The sequence below is a fragment of the Asparagus officinalis genome, chromosome 3, assembly GCF_001876935.1.
Source record: "Asparagus officinalis chromosome 3, Aspof.V1, whole genome shotgun sequence".
Lineage (NCBI taxonomy): Eukaryota > Viridiplantae > Streptophyta > Magnoliopsida > Asparagales > Asparagaceae > Asparagus > Asparagus officinalis.
In genome coordinates this window covers 13,469,370-13,474,133 of record NC_033796.1, presented here as the reverse complement: position 1 = coordinate 13,474,133, position 4,764 = coordinate 13,469,370, and the positions used below count along the sequence as shown (strand labels likewise).

Below are 4,764 nucleotides of genomic sequence, written 5' to 3'. Positions count from 1 at the left end.
AAGGATACTTGATGATCCTCTCTCCTCTCGGAGAAAGAAAGTTTCTCTACTGTTTTGATAAAGACATGCCTTCAATTTGTTTATTGCTAAAATTAATGATTACTCTTTAATGATACGAAATTCTTCCCTGATCTTTTCCGGCTATTCAATAAAGGATGTTATACATTACATAAAAGTTCCCAATCCCTTTCCAACTCAATGCTGAAATACGTGAATTTATGCACTCTCTTCTACGGCTCATGCCTTATGTTTCGTAAAAATACGTCACAAATAAAAAAAAAATATATTACTTTCCCTTGTCACCTACGTACAGTGTAGCAGACCATGTTGATCCATTAAGACATCACAAATTCACATATTAACTGAGAAAAAAGAACCAAGGTTTTGTACGCAAATGTGACTTATTCTTTTATTCTTGGCACGTACGTACTCAGATCGCAAAACCCTGCACTGACATGAGAGGAATGGTACAGCGGGACTTTAGAGTATACATTGGGTTGCAGTTAATTCGGAATGCTTTTTATGTCGATGCTATTTGATAGTTGTTCTCCTCTGTTTGTGCAGTTCAGAAAACTAATGATTTCAACTTCGAATCCATCATCTGAGATATGGCCAAACTTTCAGGAGCCCATAACTTCAACGGCTGTTCCATCACAAAGGCCTCAACGTGCTCCATATTGCGACAAGTTAAAATAAGGTGTAAATCTATGGATTCTTTTGACTTAAAGATCACATCAGTCATCTCATAAAATAATCGAGGTGACACTGAAATATCTGTTGAAAACTTTACAATTTGCTCCCATAAGAGAAAAGTTAAATTAAGGTGTAAAATTCGCAAAACACCGGGGGCATTTCTCACGATACTTCTTTGGACTTTGCTCTCTTACTGATCTTCACTGAATTTCGGAGTGCCCCACAAATTTTTTGTAAACTATATCAAGTTCAACCCCGTATAAACACATAAAGAAGGTGCATTATAAAAATAATGGTGAGATATTTTGAAAGTTTAGAAAAGTTTTGTAACACACCAAAGTTTAGGTGAAGTTTAGTGGTATGATAAGAGATTCAGGAGGGTTTTGCGAGAAACAACCTAAAGTTCATAGGATTTGTGAAAAATTTACCCGACAATTAAATATATTTTTAATTTTAATAGTGAAAAATTTACGTCATGTTCTCTTTAATTACTCTTTAATTACTCCTGCTATATAAACTTCTCAATTTAATTAATGCAAAGCCACTTGATAACGAATTTAACAGTGTGAATTGGATTAATATATACATAGTTTTAGCCAAAAACAAACTCGCTTGCAAGACTCGTTCAGACAAATTTCTCTCCTCCTTAATTTCTCTAAATACAAATAATTCTTTGAAGGAATGCACAATTAATTCAGGAGGGAAGATGTATATTTCTCCAACTTTTCTACTCTCGATTCAGAAAAATCCTATTAGCATTTTATACTCGCATGAAAATGGAATTGCCGGTGTGTGTATTTTAATTAACAAGCAAGACAGTGATCATGTCATTCATCAATAACATCAACAGAAACTAAAAACACGCAACTCAATTACTTGAGAATACTTCAAATGCTGCATTAGAAATTGCGAACACCAAGGCAGATAAAAATTAGAAGATAGAAAATTCAACTGTGAAAATAATTATATATTTAGATTGCGGTAGCCAAACCGGAGACAGAAGAATTAACATGGAGTTGTGGATTACTTAAGCAATAGTTAGCCGTACCACTGAAAATTAAAAGTAAATAAATTATAAAAGAATAGACCAACTCAATTACTTTTAACATTTCAAATGCTGTATCAGAGATTTCAAACAACAAGGCAGATAAAAACTAGAAGATAGAAAATTCATCTGCGAAAATAAGTCTATATTTAAATTGCAGCAGACTAACCGGACACAGAAGAATTAACATGGAGTTGTGGATTGCTTAAGCATGAGTTAGCTATGCCACTGCAAAATAAAAGTGAATAAATTAGAGTTTGTAGTAGCTAGAAGAGTTTGTATTTTGAGGGGAATCCAAAAATGGAGACAAAAAGGGAGGAATAAGAATAAAATTCATGGAAGTTAAAAGGAGAAGGGAATTGGATCCTCTCCATTACCCTCTAACAGTGCAACAGACTGTTTTCTGAGTCGTACTGATCAGCAAATTTATTCCTTAACTATTCACTCTTGCGAACTGTGTTGACCTAATTAAACATACAATAAATGATAAACAGTAGAGTGTAATTGAGAAAGTAACCAAGAGAGGAAATGAAGCAAACAGAAAACAAAACACCCCATACAAAATCGTAGGTAGAGGCTCCATCTTGACTAAAAAAAACATCAATTAGTAAAGCCCTACAAGTAGACATAAATAACTATATTAGAGAGAGAGAGAGAGACCATCCTATGCTATATCATCCATGCTAAAAATTGTAAAAACAAAATAAAAAAAAGATGCTCAAGTCAAATCAAAATAAAAAAAATGCAACTACCCCAAAATAATACTCTAATCTCTTCTAATCATTAAGGTGTAGGGGAAAAAAAAAATTAAAGCAAAACTTACCCTAGCTCGTCAAGAAAACAAAATCATATCAAATAGAAAGCCATAAAACTAGATCTCAAATCAAACTCAGAAACCCTAAAACTGCAGCATGCAATACCATATAAACGAACACATAAAATTCATATTTTTCCTTCGCCCAAAGTCCTCATCAGCAACCAAATAACATATCATACATTAAACCCATAACAAACAACAAAACAACAACAATTAAAAATACCTAAAATTATCATAGCTAATGGAACACCGAGAGCGGTATAAAACCCCCGTTCCCCTGGCCGCCTCCACAACCGCGCATAACGACCTCCTGCTGCTCCACCCCATCTCAGACCCGCATCCCAAAATTCCCAAAACTGCCCTCCCCCCAGCACGAAACTACCCTCGCTTCCCCCACCGCCAGCGTCCGCCTCCGCCGTCGCCGCCTTCACTCGCGGAAGGCGGCGGCGGGGGGCTTCTTCCGCTCTTCTTCTTCTCATACGCGATCCCCCTCGCCTTGGCCTGCGTGTCCCTGACTCCCTCAGGTACAGCGCTGACCGCGCGGGCGCCGAAGGGTTAGCCTCGGCTGGCCGCCGTTCTCGCCTCGAAGGCGGCGCGGAGGCGGCCGACAAGGGGCGTCGAGGCTGCCCCAGGCCTGGCGGAGGGGGCAGGGGGCAGGGCGCCGGGGGGTGTGGGTGGCCGAAGAAGGGGCAGCCGAGGGACTGGACCTTGGCTTGCCGAACTGGTCGAGGTAGCGGAGAACTCGAGGACGTGGCGCTGGCAGCGGGAGAGGGGAGGGGAGGGCGGTGCGTTGCGGAGGTACTGCCCGAAGGTGTGTCCAGTCGCGTCGGCTTGCTGCGACTCGTAGCGGCTCGGGCGGTTCGTGGGGGTGGTCGGCGGCGGGGTGGCCGGGCTGGGTGAGGATCGATCGGCGATCGGAGGCTAGCATTTTTTTTCTAGGCGGGGTTTTTGGTTCGGGAGGGGAGAGGGTTCGTAGAGAGGCGGAGTGGGAGAGGGGGAGGAGAGGGGAGGGGAGGGCGATTTATAACGGTGATGGAAAGGGGAGAGGCCAGGCTGTAGTGGCTAATTAAGGAATATTTTAGCATATTACACTAACTCAAATTCGATATATATATATATATATATATATATATATATATATATATATATATATATATATTATATATATATAATATATATATATATATATATATATATATATATTCAAGGGCCATACATTTATTAAATTGCTGTAATACTCAATATATTTATTTTATTCCTAATATATTTTATATTTGCACCCTGTTGTGTAAATGTAATTACATGATAGTTTTTTTAGTGTAAATGCATGCTTTTATTTAGGGTGCGGAGTCATTTTTTGTGTGGTTAAACTGGGGAGTTAACACTTCATAGGGTAAGTCGGTATTTTGGAGGGAAAAGCGTGGGGATTTGGCTTCCCGCAGAGTGAACTGGAACGTAGAAACTAAGAGGGTTTTCGCTGTGATGTTGGAGGAAGAGTGACGTGGAGTATATAAGCGGCAAAACTCGCGTGTTTGGCGTTTAGCTCAAAGCAGGAGTGAGGAAGCGGGGGGACAGAGTTGTGGGGCCTAACAACGTAGAAATCCACCACCTCGTGGTCGTGTGGGGGGGATGACAGGGCCCTGTCTGATTTTACCTCACACGCTCCTTCGCCTAAAATTAGACTACTATACTAAGTTCACGTCCCATCAGATCGACTACGCTTTACCCCCCCCCCCCCCCCCCGTTTTTTTGCCACTTTTAATTACATCCTTTCCCCCACTTGCCGACTCAAATTTCAATTCCTGGGGTAATATTGGTAGGGGTGGAGACGGACTGAATTCGAACCGGAGATCAAAACATCTGTATTTGTATTTTGTTCATATTCGATTACTCAAATTCGTAATCGGACTCAAAATGAATAGAGAATCAATATTTGAATTCAATTCGAATATTATGTGGATATTCGACAGATATTTGTGAATATTCGTTAGTAGTATTTGGAGAATCTTTATAAATTATTCAGTTCATATTTGTTAGATATTTCCGTAAATATTTGTTATCCTAGTCTTGAAATAGAGCCAAACATGTGTTGGGGATTCGAAAACAATCAAATCGAACCATTGCCCTTCCGGACATTGTGTTTGAGAGTAGAAAAGTAGGAAAAATTACAGCAAATAAAAAATAAAAACTTGCAGGAAAGTAAATAAGA

General features: G+C 39.6%; 1 long non-coding RNA gene across 3 annotated transcripts; it reads right to left on the bottom strand.

Moving 5' to 3' along the window:
• On the bottom strand, positions 265-3,303 carry LOC109833078. 3 transcript variants are annotated; one of them, XR_002245085.1, is made up of 4 exons: positions 2,779-3,303; positions 2,299-2,353; positions 2,116-2,202; positions 265-1,966 (listed from the first exon to the last, which is right to left on the bottom strand). It is a non-coding gene; the product is annotated as an uncharacterized LOC109833078 (long non-coding RNA). The 3 variants fall into 3 exon arrangements; XR_002245084.1 differs by lacking the exon at positions 2,299-2,353; XR_002245083.1 differs by lacking the exons at positions 2,116-2,202; positions 2,299-2,353.